The sequence below is a fragment of the Lampris incognitus genome, chromosome 20, assembly GCF_029633865.1.
Source record: "Lampris incognitus isolate fLamInc1 chromosome 20, fLamInc1.hap2, whole genome shotgun sequence".
Taxonomy (NCBI): Eukaryota; Metazoa; Chordata; class Actinopteri; order Lampriformes; family Lampridae; genus Lampris; species Lampris incognitus.
In genome coordinates, this window is record NC_079230.1 from 20034184 (window position 1) to 20056438 (window position 22255).

Here is a 22255-nt window from a genome sequence, read left to right on the forward strand (position 1 = left end):
TATTCCATTTTCATTGCAGCTGGAAAATGCAGATGTTGTCTCTGCAATAGTAGTGTTTGTTTTGTTAGTTTGCTTATTCTAGTTTGAACCTCTTTGTCTAGGGATTAATTCATATAGTGCCCTTTTAAAGTTATGCTAAAAATAATTCATGTAACCTTTATGTGTAAGGCTTGGAATTTTTTTTTCTTCAGTTTTCTACATGTGGTTTGTCTTAATTATAAGTTTGCAAAAAGACAATTCAAATCCATGCTGAAAACGAACAAAATTCAATGATAAAATGGCGGTTTGTGTTTGTTGGAGTGCATGTTTGTGGCATCTTTGAGATAAGGTGTGGACTTACTCATTGACGCATCTTTAGAGTTACAGTGCTGTGTACAAAATGCTGCTTAGTGATGTTTCACTGTGTACTTGTGAGTAGACCTGCTCCGTGATGCCGAGGCCTGTCTTTGTTTCCCTCTCTTTGGTTTCCTGACTGCTATTAGCAGGTCATGTTCCACCTGTCCCACGTAGACGGTGTATTCAAAGCCCATAATCCCTGACCAAATACTGAATATTTGATGCCCATCGGCAGATTGGGTTCGCATAGTGTCTGCTCAGCAGTGTCTTCCTTCCAAGCAACGAGAGAAGGCTCACCGTTTAACGCTGCTGTCTGTTCTTATCCAGTGGGGCATGGGAAAGATATTTGTCAAGATGTGCCCCATCTCCAGTGTTTACCTTTGAGCCTTGCAGCGCTGATGAGTGTATACTGCTGTGGACTGGACAGTGATGGGCGTGCTACTGCAGATACACACTTTTTCTATAATGCCAGAGTTCTAAGTTTACGGTGCCATTGTTGACTGGGAAACCTAATAATGCTGTGTTTTTGGATGACCTCATTGTGTCAGCTTTGTGTTGATTTCCTGAAATGTGTGGAATTCTCCACCCTGTACATCTCTGCTATTGTAGTAACGTGAACACAAAAACGTGTTTACGTTGGATATGTTTACCTTAGTAGAGGCATACTCTCAGTGGTGTGGTGCACTATATCCTGTGCATTGTATCCATGAGCTGCAAACTTCTCCCTTGCTGTTTGGACAGGCTTAAAAATACCAGATGGCTTCCCATGTTGCATAATGTTTCCTTTCACAGCTAATAAACTAACACAGCATCTGTTTGATTACCTGAGAAGCATCTGTGTGCATCACAGGCTGCATTTCCATGTCAGTGTTGAAGCTGTGTAATACAGGGTTAGTCAAGTAGAGCTGACTCATCTGTTAAGTTGATTTTGTCTTGGTTTTTTTTTTCTCAGAAAAGTGACGGGGAGTGCAGAAGAGAGGTGAAGAAGAGAGTGCAGGCAGGGTGGAGTGGGTGGAGAAGAGTGTCAGTAGTGATTTGTGACAGAAGGGTACCAGCAAGAGTTAAGTGAGACCAGCTATGTTATATGGTTTGGAGACGGTGGCACTGACAAAAAGACAGGAGGTGGAGCTGGAGGTGGCAGAGTTGAAGATGCTAAGATTTTCATTGGGAGTGACAAAAGAGGACAGGATTAGGAACGAGTATATTGGAGGGACAGCTCAGGTTGGATGGTTTGGAGACAAAGCAAGAGAGGCAAGCTTGAGATGGCTTGGGCATGTGTGGAGGAGAGATGCTGGGTATATTGGGAGAAGGATGCTGAATATGGAGCTGCCAGGGAAGAGGGAAAGAGGAATGCCAAAGAGGAGGTTTATGGATGTGGTGAGGGAGGACATGCAGGTGGCTGGTGTGACAGAGGAAGATGCAGAGGACAGGAAGAGATGGAAACAGATGATCTACTGTGGCGACCTCTAACGGGAGCAGCCAAAAGTAGTGGTAGTAGTTTTTCCAGAAAAGCATATAAAAAATCATCAATTTAATACAATGTTGTGAACACTTTCTTTGAATCAACCAATAGCAAAATGGGGACTTATTTTTGCCAGCAAATTTAAAAGAAAAAAATCCAAAGAAATGTAAATATCAACAATGAAGCAAACCTTTTAGTTAAGAGTACGTTAGAAAAGGAAAGCACAGACAACCCGATCCTAAGACCATCTGGAGGGTGCAGAGTTTAAGAGTGACATGATCCTCTGAGGCAGTTGGAGCACTAAGCAGAACCATCACACTACCTGAATGAAAGCTTTTACTATGATAAAGGCAGGGCGGCACGGTGGTGCAGTGGTTAGTGCAGTCACCTCACAGCAAGAAGGTCCTGGGTTCAAGCCCCGGGGTAGTCCAGCCTCGGGGGTTGTCCTCTGTGTGGAGTTTGCATGTTCTCCCCGTGTCTGCGTAGGTTTTCTCCCACAGTCCAAAGACATGTAGGTCAGGTGCATCTTCCATCCTAAATTGTCTTTAGGTGTGAATGTGTGTGTTTCGGCCCTGTGATGCACTGGCAGCCTGTACAGGGTATCTCCCCGCCTGCCGCCCAATGACTGCTGGGATAGGCTCTAGCATCCCGTGACCCCGGTTGGGATAAGCGGCTTGGATAATGGATGGAAGGCAGTTTTTGTTAAGATGATGTCATTTTTCCCATAGGCTGTCACCATTGCAAAAAAATAAAATAAAAATAGAGCCAAGTGCGTTGATACAGCTTTATTAAAAGATGGTAGAGGTTGTACTTCTTTAAACCACCAACCAACAGGAAAGGGTGTTGATGGCACAACCACCGTTTGGTATCAGCTTTTGAGCACCACAAAAAAATTCAAATGCTGTCAATCCGGTTATTTTTCTCCTCTTTCTGATTCTCTGCAGCCTGGTTCATGGCCTCCAAAAACCCTTCAAGAGTCACTGTTGGTGTCTTGACAAACGCCGCATGAGCCAAAAATGGCAACTTCCTAAGCACTCTGCCACTCGAGCCTTTGCTTTTTAGAGCAATATTTCTGAGTGTCAGACTGTTGTGACACCTCACTCTGCAAAGTCCATTGTGTCTAGCTCAAATATGGTAAACAGCTGCCATCGGAGGTAGATTATCTGGCCCTTCATGAGTTCCTCCAAGCAGGAGAGGTAGCTGTTATAGATGCCTGTCTCAGACGGTAGCCCAATGTATTGCTTTATGTCTGCTGTGTCCACAAATGCTAGGTCAATCTTTTCTATCACATTAGAAGTTGTCAGGATCACTACATTGGAATGTTGTTTGATTTGGTCCAGTTGTTTAAGAACAGCATTCACCACTCTGATGGCGTCAGAGGGTTCCATTCCTGCCTGGCAGGCATTTCTTGCAGCTGTCAGACTCTCCACCTCATCAATCAGAACAAACACCAGAGTATATTTGTCATCGATCAGTTGCTAGGTCTTCTGGAACATCTTAGTGACTAGTTTACCACTCTCTGGAAACCACTTTGAGAACAAGCTGTGGCTGTTGATCTCAACAAACTGTCTATAAGAATACTGGTTCGACATTCTGATTGACAGTTTCTGGGTGAGGGCTTTACACAACGACGTCTTCCCTGTCCCTGGCGGACCACAAAGAAGCACAACACGGTTCCATGAAATCAGGTTGTTGTCAGCGGTCTTGTCTGAGAAGTAAATTGTTGAAATATAATCCTAGAGCTGGGTTTTGACACTGATCTCATATACCAGACTCTCCCAAATCCCATGAAATTCCGTGGCTGGAAGTAGCCAGTGATTGACTGCTGAAAGTTCCTCATTCTCCTCCAAAGTTAGTGTGCTGGAGCCATAGTCATTCAGTGTGAAAATGTGGACGGAGATAGAACAGCTCCTCAGATCTATTGGCATTTCCTCTACATCAACTATAGCCACCATTTCAACGTGTTTTCTGAGGAAATCTTCATCAAACTCTGTCCACTTGAGGTTTCCAAAAAACACGCTATGGCGGTTCAGCAGAGCATAAACATGCAGCCTCACTTGAGACCGTTTTGCTGTGCTGTGAGATTTAATATGCACCTCCGCATAAATGTTTTTTTTCTGATCACCACCTTCCATCCGGTCACTCTCCATGCCTCAATTCTTTTTTTTCCCCTCCCTTTTTCTCCTCTGATACATGTGGAGTCACCAGCCACTCGTTTTTTCACCTGACAGTGAGGTGTTTCGCCAGGGGGACATAGCGTGTGGGAGGATCACACTATTCTCCCCAGTTCTCCCTCCCGACCGAACAGAGGCGGCGCTAGTGCAGCGACCAGGACACATACCCACATCCGGCTTCTCACCCGCGGACACGGCAAACATTGTCTGTAGAGATGCCCGACCAAGCCGGAGGCAACACGGGGATTTAAACCGGCAATCCCCTGTGTTGGTAGTCGATGGAATAGACCGCTATGCTACCCGGATGCCCTCCATGCCTAAATTCTGATGAGCAACTGTTTGGTCAGCTGTCAGACCTACGTTCAGTCAGTCAGATTTCATCCACTCAAATTGAGTTTGTCTTGTTTTAAAGCGAAGGATTCCCCAAAGTGATCTACCCTACACATATGTCTGAAACCCTCTTTTAGTGGTCAGTCTGGCCAAGTGTGATACTTTTAGAAGACATGTAATCTCTTTAGCTTTAGCTCTTTAGCTTCAGAAACAAGCCTCAGGTGACAATACATATTAAATGACTTTCTGACACAGCACCAGTGGAACAAGTATATTGGGACAATCAGATTACTGCTGTTCCAGTTGAAGGGTGTTTATACATCCTTGCTATCTTTTTATCCTTGAATTAATGTCCACAAAAGCTTTCTAGGTTGCATGAAGACCCTTTTGTGTAAAGGGTAATGTTCCTTATAGTATTGATGGTCCTTGGTTTGCCCAGTGCTTTTGCATGTATGTGACAAGAAAACAAAGTTAATAGAGATTAAGAGTTCTTCATTGTCTCCGTCACTACCGAGTAAGCAAGTACAATGCTGCGACTAAACTGCCCTTCTAACACAGCCTAACCACGGGCAAGAGCTTATTAGGATGTTGTAGCAAAGCACATGTCAAAACATCACCTCCTAAGCCTCTTACATAATGGAAAAAGAAGAGCAAGCGTCGGTGTCAGCTGGACCAGGTGTACTTTCAGCCTTGCACGTTGACCTTTCATTGTGACCCCTTTTCCACAGTTCACCGCCTTTGGCAGTGGGAAAAAGAAGACATCTTATTATGCTATCTGGGTCCAAATCAGCCCGCTGGCAGCAGATCTGCTTCACACTGTCTTTGTTATTCTCGGTGTCCCTTTCGTCCCGCGGTGTCTGGTTCCTGATGCTCTGTGGCTGTCTGACATGAGACAACCGGAGCTTCTGCAGCACTAGGCATGATGCAGGGACATGCTGAGAGGAAAGGTTACCAGACCCTGTAGATGTCTCTTCAAAATAAATAAATAAATAAATAAAAAGGCAAATTCTCTGGCAGTCATAAGCTCACATCTCCCCCATGCTTACTGGGGGGGGGGGGGACAAGTTTTCTGACACAGTCGCCGCAAGATCAATCCAACAGTTTAGCAACGTGTTACGTTAAAGGATGATTCTGTATTTTTTTACAATCTGGGTCTTCTTTTCATAGTCTTTTCCACTATGCATGTCAGTTATGATGCTCACCTGTTTCATTTTGAAGATTTTGACCACTGCGGGAGTCGGCTTTAAAATAACCCTGAAGTCCGTTTTAACCCGATTGCCGAAACCACATATTTGGGAATGAAAACAAAAATTGAAAGTTACAAGTTATATTAAACATCCAATATTGTCAACAATGGTCTGTTGCATGGCTGAGCTACCTTCTGATTCAATTTGCAGTAGCGACCAGGCTATAGTTACTGTTGGCTGTAGTAAAAATCAACTAACTACACAGCCAGCTAAATTGAGAAGTCATAGAAAATGGAAAATCATGTATACTGTGGCCCTGTGATGGCCTGGTGGTCTGTCCAGGGTGTCTCCCCGCCTGCCGCCCAATGACTGTTGGGATAGGCTCCAGCATCCCCGCGACCCTGAGAGCAGGATAAGCGGTTCGGATAATGGATGGATGGACAAAGAACAAAGGAGAGTGTGTGGGCATCATGGTGAAAAAATGGATGTCACCACCAACCTCAGTCCCACTGCTCTTTGCCTTAGCCATAGTGAGCAGATCCTTTCTCTTCACTACAATTGAGGCCAAGGGTGGATTATCTCCGTCTTAAATAGGCCTGTGTTATCCCTCCACCTCCACCTCTGCTCTGAAAACATCCCAAAAAACACCACTGCCCTCCTCTGAAACAAAGCAGGAATATAATCCTCTCCCCTGCAATTGAGTATTTAGTACCTTGTTATTAATTAGACGTCAGATGAATAATTGGATAATAATGAGCTTGTCATATAAATGTCACCCGCAGGGTTGAAAGAAGTGATTACAGCTTCTGGGTCAAGGGACTAGAGTCGGACTTTATTTTGTATACCCCCATATCTTCTCTCCAGCAAAGACCATCACTTAATGAGTATATGTTCCTTATAACGGCATTTAATTATTAATTAATGCATTCATTTATCTATCTGTTGGCACGGTGGCACAGTGCTTAGCGCGGTCGCCTCGCAGCAAGAAGGTCCTGGGTTCAAACCCTGTGGTTGTCCAACCTTGGGGGTCGTCCCGGGTCGTCCTCTGTGTGGAGTTTGCATGTTCTCCCCATGTCTGCGTGGGTTTCCTCTGGGTGCTGTGGTTTCGTCCCACAGTCCAAAGACATGTAGGTCAGGTGAATCGGCTGTACTAAATTGTCCCTGTGTGTGTGTGTGTGTGTGTGTGTGTGTGTGTGTGTGTGTGTGTGTGTGTGTGTGTGTGTGTGTGTGTGTGTGTGTGTGTGTGTCCTGTGATGGCCTGGCTCCCTTTCCAGGGTGTCTCTCCACCTGCCCAATGACTGCTGGGATAGGCTCCAGTATCCCGCAACCCGACTTTGGATAAGCGGCTTGGGTAATGGAATGGAATTTATCTATTAATTTATTTTGGGGGGGGGGGTGTCATATAACACAACTGAAATTAGAGCCATAGAGCGAGGCTATGAGCCGAATCAAAAAAATCAGAATTTTTTTTTTTAATTCAAAATAATCTTGGATTTGATGGACTGGAATGGGGAGATAATGTAACAGTGTTAGAGCTGCACAATTCCTTGTCCTATGTGTAGAGTTGTTTATTGCCTTTCTGTTGAGTGATTACAACTAAAGAAAACAATTACAACTACAATCTCTCTCCGGGTTCGTTGGAGTCACTGGATGCCCCCCCCCTCCCCACAAGCACACACCCCAACACACGTTTTCTGTATTTTCTCTGGACTATGGCCTCTGGTTATCACAGCTGGGAATCCATTCTAATTTAGCTACCTCAGCCGGTGTAATCAGTTTTCCCATTTGCACTAATGTTTGTAAATGAAAGTCCTTTTTTTACTGAAAATAATGGCCGGGTTATTTTTAGCGAGTTTGGAGGGCATGGCCAAGTTGGTTTGGGGCTGATGTGTTTTCGTAATCTCTATGCTGTATCTCTTGAAATATTGCAGACACACACAAAAAAAAGAAAAGCAAGTTTCGGGGGGTTCCTTATTTCACTGTAATTCAGTGAGGTTAACCTTCGTGTCAAGTTAATCTAAGAGATGTTAGGAGAACAAATCAGAATCAACTTTATTGGCCAAGTGTGCTCATGCATACAAGGAATTCGACTCCGGTTTACAGCAGCTTCTAGTACTTGCATATATCACTCACACAACCCCCCCCCCTAAAAAAAAAACAAAGAAAAACAAAAGTAATAAATGGAATAATAAATGCCACCAGCTATGAGCAGGTCTGACTCCCCCCTGAGCATTGTCAAAGGGGTTGAAAGGTGGAGCACGTCCGGAGGGGTGCTATATATTTTTTGGGGTTCGGTTTGTGCTCTTTATTCATCATTAATATCCCCTCAGAGGAGTTGCGTCATTGTTATTACCTCAGTGACTCACCCATGTGCTTTGGCCTTCTCTCAAGTGACCATTACTCTCATAAAATTAAACTATAAAGCTCCCCTTTCATCTACTCCCATCTATTTATTTTGCATGCTTATTTGCAATCTGTCCTGTGTTATTTATCTCTTTCTCAAATCTTATTTGTGTTTGCTCATGTCCCACCTAACAGCGCCTCCTTTGTTCTCCCATCATCTCGCCTCTGCTGAATGGATGCATTTACATCCACACTAGTACGCCGATCTTAACCGGATTATGGGAATACTGCAGTTACTGAAATAGCCGTGAACACCTTTATCTGGATGTTTACCCAGTCTTTGGATGCATCTTACACGGATGTCTTGAGGTTTCTGAAACTGCGCATGTCAGGAGGAAGACGCAAATCCTGGATGACCATAAACATGGCTGCTAGGGTGCCGAAGAAGTCGAGCTGATGCACGAACTGATGACACCGTTATCTCCTTTCAGTTGTTACATGTACTAAAATAAATGCCGCTGTCGGCTGATTGCTGTAACGCCAAAAATAAAACTGTGTATCAATTAAAGTGACTGAGATCCGCTGCACAGTCTAAAGGGCAGAGTGATTGAAGGACATAGTTGATATATTATTTTCTGTAGGGCATGCAACAATTATAATAATAATAATGATAATAATAATAATAATGCATTTTATTTGTGGCCACCTTTCAGAGCACTCAAGGACACCTTACAGATTACAGTAAAGAAACAAGCAGCACTGTATCAGACAGCATAAAATCAAAACAAAACAGGGTGAATGATAAAAAGTTAACACAACAGATAAGTATAAAATCATCATCTGCGCAAATCTTAATGCATCGTGGATCAGACTGAATATGCCAGTTTGAAAAGGTGGGTTTGGAGATGGGACTTGAAGGTTAAAAAAGAGTCAGTGTTACGAATGTCTTGCGGGAGAGAGTTCCATAGGCGGGGACAGAATGACCGAAGGCTCGAGACCCCACGGTAGTCAAGCGGGCCGATGGTGTAGTGGCTTGGAGAGCAGAAGAGGATCTGAGCGTGCTGGAAGGCATGTGGAAATGAAGGATTATGCATGTAGACATGGCTATTAGATTGAACATATTGCTAATATCCAGGTGAACATAATAATTGAAATATATGCATAAACCAAGCAGCAACCAACATGGCTGATTTAGGAAGCCAGCGTGGAAGTGCTTTAAGATAAAGTTCTTCTTATCGTGGCCCCTAAATGCAGGCCCCAAGCAGAATCTGGTTGTGTGGGAATCAATGAGGGGAAAAAGACAAACTTTTCTCTTGAAATATAAACTCAATATATTTTACTTGCAAGTAATTAGAGCCCAGTAGCTAATTTCACTTATTCCCATGTGTGTTTTTGGTTGAGATTTTGAAAATCATTGTTCCGTTAAGAGGATATGAAAGGCTTAAAGAGTGGTATGTTCGGGGATGTGGTTGCCTTGATTGACAGGTTCCCGTGGAGTGAGTGATTGACAGTTTGCTCATGCACCTGAAGCAAAAGCCCAACTGAGTTCCACGTCGTTGCCTGAATTTAGATTTTCCCGCTCCAAATACTTCACAAAGGCCGGGTCCATATTTTGATCAGTTTCTGACATAAACTGATGTCCCCTAATAAATGGATTTCTTGTTTGCATGTTAACACACTCGATGTATTTTGCAGCATTTCAGGAACTTTCAATCAGGTCTCTCTCTCTCTCTCTCTCTCTCTCTCTCTCTCTCTCTCTCTCTCTCTCTCTCTCTCTCTCTCTCTCTCCATATTGGCTTCATCAGGGTTTCAAAGGTGAACCTTTGCCCCAGACACACTGTGATACGAGAGACAATGTCCTCTCCACGCACTGTTAGCTGGCAATTACCAGGACGGGGCCCTGCTGCAGCTCCCAGCCAACAAACAGAGAATCAATATGGCCTGGAGGGAGGGAGTACAGGCTCCGGAGTAACTAGAGGAGGCTTGTAGTAGAATTTATCCCCCGCCCCCCGCCCCCAAATAATGGCTAACTCAACATGTTGATGTTGGTTTATATGTTAGTGCCATCATCCCAAAAGTAGAAGCGATGCAGTTTGGGAGGGGGCAGGGTGAGACTCCAGGGAAATTTGAGGTGCGCAGTACTTCTAATCCTCTTTCAGAATATTGACAAGTTTCATCATATTCGAGTAGTACATTGGTTAAAAATGCTGCGGAGTCAGCGCTTGGTCATTCAGAGAACTTGTTAGAAATGCTGGGGAAGCAAATGTCCCCGTATTGAACTTTTCATGTTTTACTGCGGTCCATTTCTTGTTGCAGTGCAACTCGATTGTGGCTATTTGATTTTTCTCTCTCAAATACCATGTTTCCTCAAGCGAAAAGGGGCCATGTGGTTTCTGTTTGCTATTGAATGGTCTGTTCTCAAATGCTTTTCTTGTCTTTTTTGATTGCTTGTAGATATTGAATTTCCAAATAGATCGATTTCCTTGAGTGAAAGCTTTTTTTGCCATGTGAAATGTCAAGAAATTTCACAAGTACAGGCACGGAAAAGATGGCCAAAAACCATGATATGAACGATGATCTACATCGCCAGTGAGCAGCGTTTGACATTTTCCTTGTGTGGCAGTTTCACACCTTTTCCAGTCCCTCTGAATCATGACCTTACCTCATTTCCCCAAGTACTCCATTCTTATGACGTGAAAGTCAGTTGTTGATGCCGCCTTTCTTAAACACGTATGACTGTTGGAAAATGGTTAAAGTGATTTTATTTTTTGTATACAGTATCTTGTCTCCGAAGAGACAAGATACTGTAAACAGTATCTTGCAGTACAGTGCAGTATTGAGCAGCCAATACTAAGCTTGAGTCATACCCATTATTTCTCTTATTAGGGAGGTGTTTTATTTTTTTCCAGCAAGGCTGCGTGCAAACGTGTGCAAGAATGTCGTGGCCGAGAGCGAATACACTGTTTTACTAGGTAATGACACCATCTGTTCCCTTTTTTTTTGTCTGTAGGTCTTTCCCCCCCCTCTTATCGGTGTGCTGTTAAGCCCCCCTTGCCACAAAAGACAGCATATGTATGTGTGTTCAGGCACACACACACACACACACACACACACACACACACACACACACATTCCTAGAAAGGCAGTATCTGCACCTCTTTCCGTGCTGTCTCTCTTGCTAGAAAGACTACAAAGAGCTTTTGGCACCTGAGGCACTGTGGATATAATAGAGCATCGATGTGGTCTTTGTAGCTCTGAGAGAAAGCTCGAGGTGAGATCACTTTAAAGGCTTGCGTTCTTAAAGAGAACGTGTTGAGCCTTGATATGGCCAAACAATCAGTTTTAATCGGGCGCTAAAGCGCGCTAGCTGTCAAAGCAGCAACGCGCTCACGTAGTCAGTCGGATGGTTATGCCTTGGCTCAACGCACAAAGACATCCGCCATTCTCTTACAGCTCCCCCTCGCTGACTTTTACAAGGTAATAGGACCACCAGGAAGAAATAAAGAATTTTATGATGCCCCCCCCCCTGTCGAAAGTAGGGTTGGGTAAATTCGTAGCAGAGAGGTTTGTAATCACGCTTGTTACTAGCAGACACGCATACTTTTTGCTCCAGAGGTAATGTGGAAAACACTGGAATGTTTTATTTTTGTCAAGGAATCAAAAATGTCGAATTTTCGTGATAACTCTTATCCGGACAATTACCCCACTCGTCCGAGCCACCCTGGTCGCTGCTCCGCTCCAACCCTTCTGCCGATCCGAGGACGGCTGCAGACTACCTCATGCCTCCTCCGATACATGTGGAGTCGCCAGCCACTCCTTTTTACCTGACAGTGAGGAGTTTCACCAGGGGGACGTAGCACGCAGGAGTATCACGCTATTCCCCCCAGTTCCCCCTCCCCGAACAGATTGCCCAACCAACCGGAGGGAGGCGGTAGTGCAGTGACCAGGACACATACCCACATCCGGCTTCCCACCCACAGACACGGCCAGTTGTGTCTCTAGGGATGCCCGACCAAGCTGGAGGTAACACGGGGATTCGAACCGCCGATCCATGTGTTGGTAGGCAACAGAATAGACCGCTATGCTACCCGGACACCCTTGTTTACTCACTCTTAAGATGACGGGTGTAACAAGTGAGAGTATTTGGTGGATGTTATCTCATTTCGGCGATGCTTCCTCTGTCGAAGAATCCATCCCCATCATCAGGACCCACAGTTTAATGCGAACTACAAAGACTAACTTAACATGAACCAAACCCTGCGTTGACAAAGAGACCCACCAGGGAAGGCGATGTTAAAGGTTAAACACCAACAGAGATGTCTGACTCCGCAGTAAATGCTAGTTAAACGATAATAAATCTTTTTTTTTTCGGTCATGCCAAGATTAATCTCGGGTACCCACTCCACCCTCACCTCTGCTGTAAACCAGTGTAATCAGTCAGTTCTCTGACGAAGCCCAGCGAGGACAGCTACGCACAGAAATGGAGCACCCTTTCCATCATTCCTTTGGCATGTCCACCCATGGCCCTATTAGCAACCCGGCCCAGCCTGTGTCAACAGCAGACAGGTCTAAACAGGGAAGATCTCGCCTGTTACCCGGCAGTGTGGAGAAAAAGTTGTTTATCAGCCTCCTCTGGCATCCACCCATTAGTGCAGGCAGATGTAATGACAAATGTGTTGGGGCTGTGCTAATGTGTTGCAGTGTTACTTTCCCATGCGTCATTAGTCCATTTGGTATAGTGGGCTTAACAATATTACTTAGCACGTGTGTATGAGCATTTGCCCTCCGTTTGTAGCTGTTAATGAAATAAAAATGACAGTTGTTGAGATTGTGAACTACTATAGTTTTAACTGAACAAAGCTCGATTGCGGTACAGACGGCCATATGCAAAGCAGGTTGGATGTTTTGTATTTTTTTTGTTTTTGGATTTTTCCCCCCTTTTTCTCCCCAGTTGGATCCGGCCAATTACCTCACTCTTTGGAGCCGTCCTGGTTGCTGCTCCAAGCCCTCTGCCGATCCAGGGAGGACTGCATACTCCCACATGCCTCCTCCGATACATGGGGAGTCACCAGCCACTTCTTTTCACCTGACAGTGTGGAGTTTCACCTGGGGGACATAGCGCGTCAGAGGATCATGCTATTCCCCCCCAGTTCCCCCTCCCTGCCGAACAGGTGCCCCGACCAACCAGAGGAGGTGCTAGTGCAGCGACCAGGACACATACCCGCATCCGGCTTCCCACCCACAGACACGGCCAATTGTGTCTGTAGGGACACCTGACCAAGCCGCATGTATCATGGGGATTTGAACCGGCGATCCCCGTGTTGGTTGGCAACGGAATAGATCGCTACGCTACCCGGACGCCTGTTTTGTTTTTATTATTGTGGTTTCCTGCAGCACGTTTATCCATGATGAAGCAAAATGCCAAATACCTTGAGCAGTTGGAAAGATTGCAGGTGGATGTGTGAGTGTAATAACATGGAGAGCAGGTGATGTATGACACGCTGAGCTGCGATGCATACCCCATGCAAGCAAGGGATCATTTGGAATTTATTATTGCTCTGCACATTGTCTACGGACCACTGAAACTGCAGCAAATTCAATTTAAATGTAAAGCAACGGAGGCGGTTGTTTGTGTTTGCCATTTTCAGTGGTCTTCTCCTTTTGGGCCGATATGGCAAAGGCCCCATCTTGCTGTTCACAGTCCCACAGATCACACTGACCATTCTATTGCCTCCGACTTGCTGTTTGATAGATTAGATTTCTTCGTAATAAGGATGGATGACCCTTTCCCGCTCATGCCTCCCCTCAGGTTTCTCCGTCCCATTATTCCCCTTGTCGCCTTCCTCTCCTCTTCTGTGATTAAACCATGCACCCAAAGGAAATGTCTTCCCTTTGGTATTTGCCTCTTATCGGTTAATCCGTTTAGAGCTGGGCTACAGTACACTCGGATAACAGATCTGCAGACACCATTGTGGCATTAAGTGTCCTGACTACATTTGAATGAATTAGATGGAGATGTGCTCTAGCTTGGATAGGTGCCATAATGTCTCACCAAGCCTCAGACTTACGATATTGTGATGAATCAGCGATGGAGAGGTTCCTGTTTTGGTTTGGGTTCATGGTTAATCCGTCATCTTGTTTAGACAGATTGGTAAGGTTGTGAAGTGAACGGTTGCTTATATAGCCACATGAATCTGCGAATACACGTGTGCGCACTGTATTAGGTTGAGGAGATTTAATCTCCCCTGTAAAAAAGGTGAAACATCAATATCGACCCCAGCAGGGGCACCAGCTCTGCAACGGGGGAAATGAATCGGCGTTTGCAACAAATTGTGTCTTACCTCGGCAGGGCTCCGGCTGGAGCACGTTGATAAGCGGCGCCGCAATCGTAGATCTTGGTGAGAAATGCCGCGGTGCATCATATACAGCGCAGCATTCAAATAGGATTTGTTTTTTCATGTTTTGCCTGTTCTCATGTTAAAGTATTTGGCGCCTGACCCACAGTTTGAGCCAGGATTCCTGTAACTGCCATGCCCGAGGGTGTGTATGGCACGTATAGCTTTTATTGAAATCACTGTGAGCTCAAATGACCATTTATAAAATGGTATTTTCTGTGTCCTATCCCCATAAAAGTGGTCAAACTATCATGTTAATTTTCTTTTTTTTTAATGTTCAAACCACTTGTCTGCAGTCGCCAAACAGAAACCTTGTACCTGCTGGTGGTAGATGATATGATGTGATTTATAATTACATGAATTAAAAAACATGTTTGACCAAGATTGCAGGTTTACTTTTGCTTTAATGGCTTGTCACTCGGTCTGCAGTATCACCTTATGTCTTCATCTGGAATATGTGAAGCAATAGTAATGAATCCGCTTTGAATTTAGAAATAGAATAAGATCTTAGTCTGTAACTGATTATTAGGGCGATGATCAGTATGCCTGAGATAATCCCAGGGATTACATTGCAATAAATATTAGCACTTAATAAAAGCCTTGATAATTAACAGCTGAGGTCTCAGGGTAATAAATAGTGTAGCTGCTAAAATACTTCAGTAATAGTAGAAAATATTAAAGATGATATAGTCTATGGGGCATATTGCCATCAGTGTGTGTGTGTGTGTGTGTGTGTGTTATTGTATAGCATGTGCTCACTGAAAGAATGCAGGGGGCGAGTGAGCCTGCTGTTATGTATTGTACTAGAAAATGAATGGCTTGCAGAGCACATTCTGATTTACTGCTTCATTTTAGTGGGAGAGGGTCCATGTTTGCATGCTTGTGCTCCCAGCCTCGTGTGTATTTAGACAAGTGTAATGAATACAGCCCCTGGTTTTATCTTCGGGGGGGGGGGGGGGTTAACGTGCTACAGTTAAAGGGAAATGGAAATTGGATTTGTGTTGGGCTTGTGCAGCGGGGGATCCAACCAAGTAGCAACTACTCACTTTTCTCAACCTCAGTGCACTCCTCATGACTATCCACATCACAGCATAGGGATGTGACTAGCAAGCCTATTAATTATTTTCACAACTCAGCTTTCTGCATCACTTCCCAAACCTACCCTTCTTCAATCACTATGTGACTAATACATGTGTGATGGAATGCATTTCCCAAAGTTATTAAACTTTACAACGTCTAAAAGTGATGGTGTTGTGCACACATCTGCGTTTCAGATCAGATTAAGTTAACTATCGTGGTGGTCGTATCATAAATGCGGGGCTCTTTAGGGACTTAGACCTCATACCTATCTTGTCATTGTACCATAATAAAAGTGAAGAACGTCCACAAGGACATATTTGTTTTTATACAATAGTTAACACATAGCAGCAGTTTAAGCACAGCTAATTTCCTCAGTCAGTCATATTACATGCTTCAAAATGCCTGTTAAAAATGTTTTTTTTTTTTTACTTTGTCACTTGCTTATGGAAAACAGCATAGCACTACGATGATGTCAAATCACCATATTGCTCACTGTAATCTTGTCTCCGCCACGCCTTCTACCAAGCAATTTTTTTTTCTCGGTTTTTCTCCCCAATTGTATCCAGCCAATTACCACACTTTTCTGAGCCGTCCTGGTAGCTGCTCCACCCACAGACACGGCAAATTATGTCTGTAGGGATGCCTGACCAAGCCGGAGGTAACACGGGGGTATGAGCTGGCGATCCCCGTGTCGGTAGGCGACGGAATAGACCGCTACGCTACCCGGACGCCTCTGGTCACGCAATTTGAATTTATATTTAATCTCTGGTGTAAAGTTCTCCTACATTGGGATAATAATAAGATTGCTGGCATTCTTATTTAGCTGTTCGATGAACTGTGCTTGAAGCATATTGCATGTAGAGAACTGTAGACTAAAACTCGGCTGTTTTCCGCTGAAGTAAAATACTCTATAATGCACCAAAGGACATTGCTCTCCTGGGAGGATTTTACTGTCTGTCCCGGAGGAGCAATAATGTGGTGTTTCAACCTCGCATGAGGCACTATTTCTACACCCTGTATGATGCATGGTATGGCAGCGTAAATAATTCACTTTTGGTAAAGCAGTATGCAGAAGAAGATGGCTGTTCTTTGATGTGGAAAAAGGCAAGCGTTATTCTGTGTTGTGTAGCTTTACATAGGGGACGTTGTTAATTTCCGTGACTTCAGATGTGTTGCACTGTAGTTCACAAATTTGTATTCATTTGGTTTTATTCATGCACATGGGTGATTTGGTTAAGTGACAGACATCCACACCATGTGCAGTCTTTTGCAGTTCACGTGGTTGGAATCGTGCACCATCACTATTTGGGTAGGCCAGTAGCGAGTCATACCAAATACCATTTAGTGATGCTACCTACAATTCCCGATTACAATAAATCATCAGCTGAGATTAAAGAAACCTGAGGGGTAGTGTAGTGGTCTATTCTGTTGGCTACCAACACCGGGATCCCGGTTTGGATCCCCGTGTTGCCTCCGGCTTGGTCGGGCGTCCCTACAGACACAACTGACTGTGTCTGCAAGTGGGAAGCCGGATTATGTGTCCTGGTCGCTGCACTAACGCCTCCTCTGGTCAGTTGGGATGCTTGTTCGGGGGGAGGGGGAACTGAGGCAAATAGCGTGATCCTCCCATGCGCTACGTCCCACTGGCAAAACTCCTCACTGTCAGGTGAAAAGAAGCGGCTGGCGACTCCACATATATCGGAGGAGGCATGTGGTAGTCTGCAGCCCTCCCTGGATCGGCAGAGGGGGTGGAGCAGCAACCGGGACGGCTCAGAAGAGTGGGGTAATTGGATGGGTACAATTGCAGGGAAAAAGGGGGAAAAGAAAACTTCATTGTCAGAGCATTCATAAATGGATTTTTGACTGGCGGCCTGTCCAGGGTGTCTCCCTGCCTGCCTCCCAATGACTGCTGGGATAGGCTCCAGTATCCCCGCGACCCTGAGAGCAGGATAAGCGGTTTGGATAATGGATGGATGGCTGTTTAATTTTCTTAAATAGCCCTGTTACTACATTCTTCGGTTACCGCAAACCATCGATGGATCAAAACATGCAGTTTGGAGAATCATGGCGATGCCACAAAATAGTTGTTGGACCAAAAGGAAGCGACAAATCAGTTTTAGGTGTCGTTTCATTGTTCCCTGTCTCTTGTATATGCGGGTTCCAATGGAAATCTATTCCGCTTATTTTTATCCTTTAGTCAATGCAGCACATACAGGCAGTATCTCTTGCTGCATCTGCTGCCGCTCCCTGGAAGCGATGGCGCCAGGCTAAATTATTGTACAAACCTCCAGGTTCATGTTTAATGGAGGAGCCCTACGCCACAGCTGCAGCCCGCAGCAGCCACAGTCAAAACACTCTGAAGAGAGTGCACACATACGAGGACACAGATATCCCCACAAAATGTGCTACTTGATATCTTATGATGCGTTTCCAGGAAAGTGCATGTTGGCAGTGTTTGCAGGTACCGCCGCACTGAAAAACACATTCACGGTGTGTCATTTGTGTGGGAGAGGGACCGGTAGGGATCGTGTGTGACTGTGAAATGCTAGCAGGCTGTGGACAGACTGGCTTGTTGTGGTGGTTTATGATGTCGGGGGTTTTTATGAATTCACCCGAGAGGACAGCCATGGCATCTTGAATTATGTGATTTACTCGGCCAACTGAAGCTGTTGGTTGTCATGAGAGAGATTTAACGACTTCCTCTCGAGGAAACTAGATTACTTGTTTAAAAAAAAAACAAAAGAAGTAGGGGTTTGTTTCAGTTTAAATCTTTCAGTTCATCTTAATTTGAGATTGATGAGTACAAATCCTACCACGGTCGTACAAATGCAATCATGAGCACTGGGAGGAAATCACCTCGATTCAGAAGCTCAACAGATTAGCGGTGGGCTCATATCACCATCGTTGTTAACGACAGAAAACGAAAAATGTTTTTCCTCCGGATGAAAAGATGCCACCTGAATTAGTTTGCTCTGAATCAAGAGTGGCTGGCTTCACAAAGTTAAGCAATCGCATGCAAAGATGAGCCTCATTATTGATCATCAGTGTTGCATTACCCAGTAGCACAAGCAGGAAATCACACACACACACACACACACACACACACACACACACACACACACACACACACATGCACATGCACAAGGAGGAAGAACGTCATGCATCTCTAGGAGATCATGTTTCCCATCAGCTCCTTACCTCGCCTCGTAGGAGCTCTAGCTCCCGGGCCTCGAATGACACCCAGACAAATTGCTCCTGAAAAGGCCCGGACGCTATCGGAGTGCACCACTCGCCAGCAATTATTTGTCTTTTAACAAAGTAATCAATGTACTCAACAACTGAAGCCATCGTGGACAGGGAGGAGCTTAAATGCTAAAACGCACCCTCTCGACTGCGGGATAAAAACTCAGCACTAATGGTCGGGTTCAGAAGGTGGCGTTGGATGTGGACGGGCACCTGTGCCAGCTGGAGATGCCCTAAAGGCAAGCTTCAAGCTCTTAGAGATGAATTCCGTGATTCCTCCCATCTGGTTGTCACTTGTGTGCCACCAGCTCAGCAGTATAAGTTCCCACCCTTGCAAAAACTGCATCTTCGGACCAAAGTTAACACAGTATTGAACTATTGAACAATATCGAACGTATAACAAACTACATCACACACCGTTCTGCTGTGATGTTGGTTGTAGAATTGGTAGATGAGCTATCCACCAGAAGCATCGTCATCATGTTTCAATACTTTTTTCCTGTTTGAGTAGAAATGTGTTTGCAATGGGGGCGTTCGGGTAGTGTAGTGGTCTGTTCCGTTGCCTACCAACATGGGGATCGCTGGTTCGAATCCCCGTCTTACCTCCAGTTTTGTCGAGTGTCCCTTTGGACACAATTGGCTGTGTCTGTGGGTGGGAAGCCGGATGTGGGTATGAGTCCTGGTCGCTGCAGTAGCGCCTCCTCTGGTCAGTCGGGGCGCCTGTTTGGGGGGGGGGGGGCTGGGGGGAATAGCGTGATCCTCCCACATGTTACGTCCCCCTGGTGAAACTCCTCACTGTCAGGTGAAATAAAGCGGCTGGTGTCTCCACATGTATCGGAAGAGACATGTGGTAGTCTGCATCTCTCCCCGGATCGGCAGAGGGGGTGGAGCAGCAACCAGGAAGGGCTCAGAAGAGTGGGGTAATTGGCCGGATACAGTTGGGGAGAAAAAGGAGGGAAAAAAATCCCCCCAAAAAAGAAATGTGTTTGCAACTGCACCAATGATTGCCCCACCCTGTCGAAAATTGTAATACCGGTAATACCCTCCAACGATAGTAAAGATGCCCGTCAGTTCTGCATAACCGTTGCCCGACTCCAATGGTCCAGATGGATAAGATCACTATTTATTGATGGAGAAAAATCCCAGAATAAAGCTTTTAAGTCTCACACACTAAAAGCTACAGGTTGAAGTGGTCATCAGGCGAGACCATTACGAAAGAAGACAGTGTGGTGTGAAAAGTGTGGGTGAAAACTTCTACCTCAGTTCCCTCAAGTGCGGCATGTGATAAAAGAATAAATAAAACAAATAAATAAGCCAGTCACAAACATTATGATAAGCGGATTAACGGAGTTTGACAGTTACAGCATACCACAGCTGTAGTTCCGGTCTCTAAATGATTTAGTCAGGCAGACATATAAGGAATGGTGCATACTTACAGTCTTGGCCCCTTACTAGGCAGTCGTCTCACGTGTTGACTGACTGCTGTGATTGCCTTCCACCATTTTATAACTCCGTGCACTGGAACCTATGCTAATACTCAAGCCGTGCTTTGCACGTCTGATCACTCAGCCATACTGATATAATGGGCTATCAAAATGAATGATGAGTTGGGGAGTGAAAAATGATGTGCGTGTGTGTGTGTCTGTGTATAAGTGTATGTGTGTTAACTCAGGCAAACACTATGGGCAAGTACGTCAAAGTTTGTGCAGTGCCTTGTAAATCTCTAGGCCTTCACCGTATGCTTGCGTCAGGATAGTGTTGTGAAATGAACAAAATCCACCCCCCCCCCCCCGGTTTGTACCCTGTCTGTTGTTTGTGCGTCAGTCACGCCTGTGTGTCATGGAGTTTAGTCCTCTCCCTTTTCGCTGAGGAGCTGTCAGTGTTTTTTCCACAGCAGATGGCCTCCACGGTGGCTCTCATGTGGTGTGATACCTGTCGCTGAGACGGTGGGGGCGGTGTGTGGGTTAGTGTCATAGTGGCAGGGTTGCTGCAGGCAGCATCATCTTTGACAGAAGATTGTAAACATGCCTTTTACAATTTTAGAGCACTTGTCGTTTTATGGCAAAAATCGCAAGTTAATAATAGATGAGCAGGTCAAGTTTGCGGGGCAGAAAAGGATGTGAATGGGTTCTCTGATGAGCTGCCGGGCGGCGGATGCGCTCAAAGCAGCAATCACACACGTCCGAACAGGATACCAGACAGGATACCAGACTCTCTGGCAACCATGCTCACTGTAAGAGGGACTTGCTCTGCACTAGTTTATGTCTTGCATCTTCCTTTATCTCCCCATTTGTCAATTGCACCTGTCCAATTACCCCACTCTTCTGAGCCGCCCCGGTCGCTGTTCCACCCCCTCTGCCGATCCGGGGAGGGCTGCAGACTACCACATGCCTCCTCCGATACATGTGGAATCGCCAGCCGCTTCTTTTCACCTGACAGTGAGGAGTTTCACCAGGGGGACGTAACATGTGGGAGGATCACGCCCCTCGCCCCCCCCCGTCCCCCTGAACAGGCGCCCCGTTGACCAGAGGAGGCGCTAGTGCAGCGACCAGGACACATGCCCACATCCGGCTTCCCACCCACAGACACGGTCAATTGTGTCTCTAGGGATGCCCGACTAAGCTGGAGGTAACACAGGGATTCGAACCAGCGATTCCCATGTTGGTAGGCAACGGAATAGACCACCACGCTACCGGACAACCCATGTCTTGCATATTGTTGATGGCTTGGAGTTTGTTTTGAATTGGGGTTAAGCGTTCTCCAGTTTGATGATGATGTCTTACCTGGAAGCGACGCTGGAAAAATCCCCCCCCCCCACCGATGTTTAGGGTCTGCTTTCCCCCCGTAACAAGGAGTACATCAACAGAGGAAAAGTAGCTCAGTTTAACAAATGTATGACACCATCTCTCCCTGCTCTCCCAACCGGAAAAAATCACATGGGTTTAACTCATCATCAAGTTCTGCCAAATTCCCTGTTAGCGTGAGTAGACGATAGATTAGTTTTGCATGGAGAGCTGGAAGAGAAGGGTGAGCATGTGTGAGCATGGGCATTTGAAGCAGTAAAAATTCTCTGCCAACTTCTCAACTAAATTCATGCCCACAATCATTTAACACAATACATGATGCCGATTGCGCTTTTTTTTCTCTTCTGCAGGTCAATAATAGAGCAAGGCGGTTTTTGGAGATTTTGGTAAGGTACAGATTACTTTGTTGTGGTGTCTGTGTTTTCAGAAGGTGCAGTTCGTGTCGTTTTCTCATAGTAATGAGGTCACGCCATCATGTGACATCAATAATAGAATCATCTCAGCAATGTAAACAATCCTCTCCAAGCTGTATGTGTGTGCATTCGGTGTACCGATGCTGCCTTGAAGTAAGACCCATATCCATCTGACTGGTTCTCCCCAGTATATAAATGCAGGCTTCTCTCTGATGTCTTATTCATGGCCTGAGGCTGACGCCTCTTATCACAGAAACCAACATGTCAGTGTAACACATACATATATCATGGTTGGAAAACAGACTTGCCTTTTTGCTATCAACACCATTTTGTGCTCATTATTTATATTTTAGGTTAAGCATTTTTTTTTAATTATCAGTAGCTACTTTCACAAAAGCGAATAAGAAACCCTCCCAAACAAGTAGATGTACACCTAGCCACACATTTCTTTGACTGAATTCTTTAATATGATATGATGAGTTGTGTTC

The 22255-nt window shown here is 45.2% G+C and overlaps 1 protein-coding gene and 1 pseudogene across 1 annotated transcript in view; one reads left to right on the top strand and one right to left on the bottom strand.

The window, feature by feature from the left end:
• kcnip4a (potassium voltage-gated channel interacting protein 4a) overlaps window positions 1-22255 on the top strand; it is a 177525-nt gene that overhangs the window by 14718 nt on the left and 140552 nt on the right. The window lies entirely within an intron of this gene.
• Window positions 2693-3948, bottom strand: LOC130130317 (pachytene checkpoint protein 2 homolog; annotated as a pseudogene).